Source organism: Nipponia nippon, unplaced genomic scaffold, assembly GCF_047370975.1.
Source record: "Nipponia nippon isolate SJK-2023a ecotype South Korea unplaced genomic scaffold, ASM4737097v1 scaffold_9, whole genome shotgun sequence".
NCBI lineage: Eukaryota > Metazoa > Chordata > Aves > Pelecaniformes > Threskiornithidae > Nipponia > Nipponia nippon.
This window is the reverse complement of record NW_028262413.1, coordinates 2,326,715-2,336,101: the sequence shown is the minus strand read 5'-3', so window position 1 is coordinate 2,336,101 and position 9,387 is coordinate 2,326,715.

Sequence of the window (9,387 nt, the reverse complement as noted above, 5' to 3'; positions counted from 1 at the left end):
AGCTGCCCCCTGCTTTTCTTGAAGCTGCTTGCAGTGGTGGGAAAGGTGCTGGATCCGATCCCATCACTCTTCTGGAGCACAGTCCTTCAGCCCTGCCCTGGGCCTATGGAAAGCTGTGTGGAAGGGGGGAGAGGAGGGCAGTGCTCTTAAAGCTCTTGCTACCTCCTGCAGGAGGGCTGGGTGAGCCTGGGGTACCTTAGAGGGAGCTAAGGACCTCTCCTTGGTCCAGCCCAGCAGAGGTTAAGCCTTTCATTTCTCGATGTGGGGCACGACCCTCTGCATGCACTCAGCAAGGCTGAGCTCGCTACTCCTGTGCCCACAGGAAGGTGGAAAACAAAGTCTAGAGAAACGAGGCCAGTTATTTCAAGAGCTTTCTAACAGTCTTTGCTCTATATCCTATTTTACGGCTTTGTCCTATCACACTTTCCTGTCACTTGACTAAGCTTTTGCTGTCCACATGAATTTCAAATAACTGCTCTGCAATAGGGATGCGTCCTGGCGGGACCGCTCTCCTCGCTGCATCCTTTGAAAGACTTGGACCTTCTGCTCGTCTCCGTTTAAAGCAGCGCCCTGCACGTGGTTTCTGTAGATACAGGTTTAGCGTGGAGAAAGCCGAGCGGGGGGAGCAATAACCGTGAAGTGATGTTTCGGGGAAAGGGAAGGGACTTAACTCTGCACCTGCCTCCTGCTGCTTCGGCCCTGGGTGGTGGGGCTGGGAGGGCTGCAGCGGTGGATGAGCCCTGCAGGGCCGCTTCAATCCCTCGCCCATCAAATAACCTGGCAGTGACGCAAGGCAAAGGGAGAGCCCTCCGCAGGGGCGGGACGGCTGTGGAGCTCCTGGCCACAGGGTGTTAGGGATGCTAAAGGGGAGGATTCCCTTTGTCACCTACAAACCAATGTTTTTGCAGGGGGGATATGATATATATGCACACAAGTGTATGAAAACCAGCGCAGGAGGCAAGCAGTGTGGGAGTTAGCGCCCTGCTGTCACAGTCAGGGCTGATGGTGTCGCAGATGGGGACTGGTGTTCCTGCGAGAGTCGCTCGTCAGCGCTGCGGTCTGGAGGAGCCTGGGACCGGAGGAGCCGGCTGGACCCATCGTCCCTGCAGGGCACGAGTGCGCTTGGAACCGCTGTTCGAAACCACTCCTAGCATCGACGAGGCCTCACGGCTTTTACTTCTGTGCTGACCTTTTGGCCTGACGAGCTGCAAGCGCCATGACGAAGTGTGCAAGGGTGACTTGTTGGGCAAATCCCAGAGGAAACCTGGCCCGGGAAGAGGCTGAGGTGTTCAGCCGATGCACTGAGGCAGCCAGGCTCGAAGGCTGGTTTTACTCTTTCCCCGGGCAGGAGGGAGAGACCTGAAGAAGGAGGCTGGCTGGTGGGAGGGGGCCGGTTCCCCCACCCACACCAGGTGCAATAGGCGACAGCTACAACCAGCGCCCCGAATTTGCAAAGCGGTGCGATCCGGGCCCGTGCCAGCGGGTGAAAACCGTGCGAGGTTGTGGCAGGGCAGGCAGGTGTGGGGCTTGGCGGCTGCGGCTGCGCCCTGCCGAGGGGTTGGAGCCGTTGGCGAAGGCAGCTGTGTTTTGTGAGAGGCCGGGGCAAATACAAACGCTGGGGAATCGCGCGACCGCATCTGTGCCGCAGGGGCGGGGGGGGGGAGCAGCGTCAAAGGAATTAACGACAGACGCCGGCGCTGGCACATGGGAAGCAGCATGGAGAGGCCAAGCTGTGAAGCCTGGGCGGGAAAGCTCGGCACGTGCCTTGGCGGCAGCGCTTGGCTGGGCTTTGGGGCTGGACATGTCCCGCAGTGCAACCCGCCCGGACCCCGCGGTGGCGGCCCTGCCGCCAGCCCAGCGCCTGCTGCCGCCGCCGCCGCGGGCGGGCAGGGCGCCAGCCCCGTCCCTGCACACCTGGAGCCCCAAACCCCCACCGCCGCCGGCACCCAGGTGTGCACGGACCCCCCGCCCCGGGCTGCTTGTGGGGAAACGTCTGCTATAAGCACAAAAGGATTCTATAGGCGCACAGAAATACTTTTAGCTAAACATTTGTGCGTATGTATGTGGTGTACCTATTCAAGCACATTTACGCGAGCAGTAATGTATGCATGTATCAAGACACATCTTTTGCGAGCAAAAGAGCACAAACGACGGCGTGGCCACGGGGCGCGCGTGTGCGCCGCTCTGTCACGCTCACAGACACCTACCCCGAGGGCCAGCGGCGCAGAGCACAAGTCAGTTTAGCTATAGGTTTCCATTTATGAGACATACATGGCTGCAGGCTTGCCGATGTGCACACATGCAACGTAAAGCATTTATTTCTTCAGGTACATATAGATATTCAGAGAAAGAGAAGAAATTATCTCACCCATAGATATGGCTACCCTCATATATATTTTACTTATATCCTTATGTAAAAACATTTAAACACGCATGTATAGCTAGAGATCTAGATACAGATACACACAAATGTGTGTGTGTGGCTGTGTATTATCACCCCCCGTACATGGCGAGACAGAGGTGATCATACACACCCGAAATTATTTTATACTTATATGCTTGTATTTGTAAGTGTGCACGTGTGTTTTTTCTGTCTACACACACAGATACCCCCCATACTTTATTTTTTATATATATGCACTTATGTGTGTGTGTTTTATATATGTATTCTTATCTTTTTATATATTATTTATATATTTCTGTGTGTTATATATATATAAACAAGTGATAAACGTGCAGGTGCGTATGTGTAGTTTAGGTTTTTTTCTGTTTCTTTGAGAAAGGAAAGAGGGGGAGGGAGGGAGGCAGAGGGAGAGCGAACGAAAGAAAAATACAGACACCTAAATAAAGATTTAAATAAATTCTGCGCAGAGGTGGATATGGGGGTATCTGGGGCGGGGGAGAAACGGCCGCCTCCGCGCACGCTCTCGCCATACGCACACACGGGGCGAGAGACTGTACAGTGCGAGAGACACACACACACACACACACACACACACACACACACACACTAAGTGACATATATAAGTAAACACTTAAATAAAGTATATGCGGCAGGGGCCATGGGGAATGCTCTGTGTGTGTGTGTACAGCGTGCACGCCCTCTGTCATATGTATATATGCAGCTGCGTGTGTATAGGAAGAGAAAGAACATGTGTGTGAGCAGCTCTTGCTCACCCTCTCTCTATTTTATATATATATATATATATGCGCAGAGAGAGTGCATTCTGTGTCCTTAGGTATCTAGGTGTAGATGGAGGGGGATACTGTGTGTGTGTGTGAGACTGTCTCTAATTTTATATGTTATAATATATAAAATCATATATTCACATAGATGTGTATACGTAGCAAGAGTAGTGTGTGTTTGTGTGACCAGTGCTCTCAGTGAGCATATATGTATATATGCAGAGTGTATATGTAAGTATATATGCATGTATATGTGTGTGTGCATATATTTATAGCAGGAGAAGTATGTGTGTGAGAACAACTCTCTCAGATGATATATGTATATATATGTGTGTGTGTGTATAGAGAGCAAGAGAATTTGCGTGTGAAGAGCTCTCTGTCCCTAAGTATATACACATATATATGTAGTGAGAATTATGCATGTGTATGAACAGCTCGCACGCTCTCGCTCTGTATATACATGTGTGTAAACAGCGCTTTTTCTAATTATATATGTATAGATGCACATATAAAGAGAATTATGCGTGAACAGCCTCTGTGTATGTATGTAAGTATATATGTGTAATCCATCTATATAGGCACACCTATAACAAGAGAAAGTATTGTGTGTTTGAGCGCAGCTATCGCTCGCTCTCTACATATGTATATACATAGAGAGAGAATATACATCAAGATATAAGCATATATCTGTGTATGTTTATGCACCCCAGAGATTATATACGGGGCGGGGGGGCGAGAGAGAGACAGAAGGATAGAAAATGTGTGTGTGAGAGAACAGCACTGGCTCTTCCTCTCCAGTCTATAGGCAAATATACCTGAATATATACGGACCTACCCATCAGGAGAGAGTGAGGGGTGTGAGCGGCTCCGTGCGTGTGTGCGTGTGTGTGTGTGTGTGGCCTCACGCTCTCTCCGCATATGTATGTATATGTATGCGCATATATACAGAGATTGAGAGAGAAGGGGGAGGGGGTGACCAGGGCTCTGGAGGTATATACGCCTATATGTGTGTGTGTAGAGCTACTAGGAAGAAAATTGACTCTATCCCAGCCGAAACCAGGACAGTATATAAAGAGAAGATACACATATATACATACCTAATTAGCGCTCTCCTTACACAAACACACACTGTTCTCTCTCCATATGTATGCCTACGTAGCTATAAACTGAGCTGTTCTCACACGCGATACTGCTTTCTCTTGCTGTGTGTATGCATCTATGGGCATGCGTACATATAGCCTCCATACCCACAGCTGTTCACACACAGGTAACTCTCACTGCACACACAGACGTAGGGAGAGCTGTGCACACACACGGTTCTCTCGCTGTGCGCACACACACACACACACACACATACATATATACGTGTGCATACGGGGGGGAGCTGTGCACACCCGTAATTCGCTCACTGCCTGTATATACAGACATAGGGAGAGGGCGGTCACACACAAGTTCTCCTGTGCTATACATATACATACATACATGCTGCTATATATACGTGTGTGTATAGACAGAGAGCTGTTCTCTCTCACACGCACGCTCCCCCCCTCGCCATATGCACACACACATACACACACACGCGTGCACATATACTGTACATACATGTATAGATAGAGAGAGAGCTGCTCTCAGCCACACACGCTTCTCTCCCTACACAGACGTACGTACAGGTATACTTAGGGAGAGCGCTGTTCACACACACACACACTCTTCTCCTGTTACATATGATATACAGGTATACAGGCACATAGGCGTGCATACTTATAAACATGTATGTGCACACACAAAGCTGTTCACGCACATAATTCTCTCGCTATATTATAAATATGCCGAGGTACATATATATATAATGAGAGAGACCTGCGCTCTCTCTCTCTCACGCACACGCTTGTCTCTCTGGAGCGAGATCTATGCACACATATATAGGTGCGCACGTACCCATATGCACAGAGAGGGCGTGGGACTATATACATGCACACACATATAGCGGGAAGGGGGGAGCTGCTCATCCGCAATCGTCTCTCACCACACGCACACGCACACGCACACGCACACGCACACACGCGTACTCTCTCTTCCCGTATAGGTACGTATGTATAGAGAGCTGTTCTCACCCATGGCACTCCTCCCTCTTGCTGTGTGTATATGTATATGCGTGCATACACACATCTATGTGCATTCATGTGTATATGTGCATACACACATCTATATGCCCTATATCTAGAGACTGCTGTTCTCCCACCCCCCCACCCCTTTCCCACTATATATATAGATACAGACTTACAGCGATGTTAACGCTCACAATTCTCTTCCTATATATACACACACTTATAGTTATATACATACACGTATACAGAGAGCTGTTCACTCACAATTACACAAGTCTCTCGCTACACACACACACACACACACACTCACGTATATACACATATATACTTAGGTATTGGGAGGGGAAGAGGCAACGCGTCTCTCATGCTCTCTCCCCCCCCCCCGTGTGTATATATACATACATATATATATATACACAGTGAGAGTGCTGTTCAGAGAACTGTTCTCACACACACTGTACTTTCTTGCGCTCTCTATACAGAACAGAGAGAGACTGTTCACATGCACGCAAACATAGCACAGGAGAACTTGTGTGTGACCGCCCTCTCCCTATGTCTGTATATACAGGCAGTGAGCGAATTACGGGTGTGCACAGCTCCCCCCCGTATGCACACGTATATATGTATGTGTGTGTGTGTGTGTGCGCACAGCGAGAGAACCGTGTGTGTGCACAGCTCTCCCTACGTCTGTGTGTGCAGTGAGAGTTACCTGTGTGTGAACAGCTGTGGGTATGGAGGCTATATGTACGCATGCCCATAGATGCATACACACAGCAAGAGAAAGCAGTATCGCGTGTGAGAACAGCTCAGTTTATAGCTACGTAGGCATACATATGGAGAGAGAACAGTGTGTGTTTGTGTAAGCAGCACTCTAATTTATGCATACATATAGAATTGTGTGTGAACAGTCTCTCTGTGTATGTGTAAGTGTACACGTATATATGCATCTATATAGAAAGAGACAGTAGTGTGTGTGTGTGAGAACAACTCTTGCTCGCTCCCTACATGTGTCTGTCCACACAGAGAGAGGCTATGTATGCACACACTTATACATACATAGACACCACACACATACATACATACCCACGCATTTATGCTCCCCGGGGATGACACACGTATATGGGGCGGGGGAGATGGGGCGACAGAAACGGCGTGTGTGAGGGAACGGCGCTGGCTCTTCCTCTCCAGGCTATAGGCAGAGGTACCTATAGAGAGAGCAAGAGTGAGGACTGTGTGTGTGAGCAGCTCTCGCTCGCTCTGTGCACGCGTGTATCCGTGCATATACATGTATATAACGAGAGAGAATCCTGTACATGTACTTGTGCATGAACAGCTAAGTATAGATGTATATATGCAATTCTATATATCGAGGGGGGTAGTGTGTCTGTGCGAAATACCACACACGCGCTCTCAGTGTGTGTATATATATATGCGTCTCTGTATATATGTGCATGCAGAACGAGGGCGAGAGAGAGAACTGTATGTGAGAGAGCGGACAGGTCTCACCCCCCTATCAGTGTATATGCATACATTATGCATACGTGTCTGGGTACGTGTGTATAATGAGCCTATTGTTTGCGCGTCTGAACAGAACACGCGCGTGCTTTCTCTCTCTCTCATCCCCCCATGTCTATATATGAACATAGGCATATATATATATATGTGTACACCTATGTATACAGGCATATATAGTGACAGAGAACTGTGTGTGAACCTCTCATACTCTCTGTATATATGCATATACATATATACACCCTGAGATAAAAGGGTGTGAGAAGTGTGTCTCTCTATATGAGTATGTATGCATATATGCCTATATATGTGTGCGTATATAAGAGTAATTGTGTGAGAACCACTCACTCGCCATACGTGTATATATGCATATACGGAGCGTGTGAGAAGCGTGTACGTGTGACCAGCTCTCTGTTTATGTATGTATGTATGTATATGAGAGAGATGTGTACGTGAACAAGACACTCACTGTGTCTATGTAGGTATATAGGTACATATAGGGGGAGAAGGTCTGGCTGCGTCTTGGGGCTATTTTCTCCCATTTGCTCGCTCTCTCCGCACACAGCCCCCCCATACGTTGTACTCAAATATGTCTGTCTTCACATAGGTACGCACGGGCTGCCAGCGCTCGGAGCCCCCTCAGCCCCCGGTCTCGCTGCTCGCACCCCCCGATGCGCGCGAGAGCACGGCGCTGCCCGGCCACTCTCTCGCACCCCCCTATATCTTATTTAAATATTTATATGTTTATGTCCATATGTTAAAAATACATACCTAGGTGTTTACGCGTATGCGCGCACTTACATCTCTTTTAAATTTACACATAGCCATTACAATAAACAATAACTATTCTATATCACACATATGTAATACCCACACAACACGCACCCTCCCCCTATAGGACCGTAACATATAGCCAGCTTAGCCGTACGTTGCCGTTTGGTTACAGCGTTGACTCCACACACGCAGACACGTACAGGGCTGCGTGTTCCGCACACGCACACGCATCTATACATCGCGCATCCCAGCCCCGCCGCCGCGCAGCCGGGGCGGTGGGTGCCCGCGTCCCGGGGGGGAGGAGGTCCCGGTGCCGAGGGGTTCCTGCTGGGGGGTCCCAGGGCCGCCCCCCCCCCCGCACTCCCATCCCCCCCCTCCCCCGCCCGAGCGCCTCTCAGAGGCCGGACACAATTCATCACAGGGGTGCCCGGCCACGGCTGCTGGGGGGGGGCAGAGCCCCGTTGATTTGGGGGGGGGGGGGGGCTGTGCTTGCTCGGAGGGGGAGGGCCAGGGCACCCCGCTGCAGGGCGGGGAGGGGGACAGGACCGGGCAGGATCCGGCCCCGGCACGGGAGGGCCCGGGGAGCGGCCCCAGGGACCCCCCCCACGGCGAGCAGCGGGGCCGGTCCCCTCCGGCGGCGGGGGCCGGGGCCAGGGAAATGGCGGAGGGGAGCCGGGGGATGGGGAGAGGAGGAGGAGGAGGAAGGGGAGGCGGCGGGGCTGTGCGGGCTGGGCGCGGCGTGCGTGGGCAGGGGGCGGGAGCCTGTGCGTGTGTGCGCGTGGGTGTGCGTGCGTGTATGTGCGTGGGTGTGCGTGTGCAGGGCTGCGGGCACGCCCGTGCACACCCCCGTGCCCGTGTCCCGGCACACGCCTGCGGGCCCCGGCGGCCACGCGTGTCGCCGGCCGCGGGGTGCCCCGGCCCCCTCACACCCCCGGCCCCCCGCTCACAGGGTCACACCCCCGGTGCGGGGGCAGAGGGGCCCCGCCAGGCCCGGCCCGGGGGGTCTGCAAGGGGGGCGGTGCGCCCCCCCGGGAAGCCTCGTTCGCCCGGTGGGATTGGGGGGGGGGGGGGGTGTGTATCTGGGGGGGTCACAGCACCGCTGCTGCCCCCCCCGCCCCAGCCCATCCCGAGCTGCGGCCCGCAGCGGGGCCCGGAGCCGCCCCCCCCCGCGGCGCGCAGGGTTGCGGGGGCGGCAGCGACTCACCCCCCGCTCCCGCAGCGCGCCGAGCCGGGGTCCCCCGGGCCCCGCACCGCGACCCGCCGCGCTGCCCGCATCCTCCGCTGCGGGGCGATGCCCGCCGGGGGGGGGGGGGGGCACAACGGAGACGCAGCGCTCCCCCCTCGGGGGCCCCGCCCGGGCGGCCGCGGGGGTGGGGGTCGGTGGGGGGGCGGCCCCCGTCGCCGGGGCGGGGACCCCCGGCCTCGGCTCGGCGTCTCCGCGCTGCTGCCGGCGGCCGCGGGAGGGCGTCGCCTGTGTTAGTTCCCTCCGGAGAACCCGGGGCCAGCGCCGCCGCCGCCGCCCCCCGCCGCCCGCCGCCTCCCCCCCGCCGCGGGGGCCCCTCTCGGGCGGCGGGCGGCGGCGTCGCCGGCGGGCGGGGGGCCCGCCGCGGGTCCCCAGCCGCCGCCACGCCGCGCGCCCCCCTCCTCGCTCCCGCCCCGGCGCCGGCAGCGCCCCCGAAATCGCGGCGGGGGGCGGCGGGCGGAGCGCGGCGGGGGGCGGGGGGGCGGGGGGGCCCGGGGGCGGCGGGGCGCGGGGCGCGGGGCGGGCGGGGCGGCGCGGGGGGGCGCGGCGGCGGCGCGGGAGCCC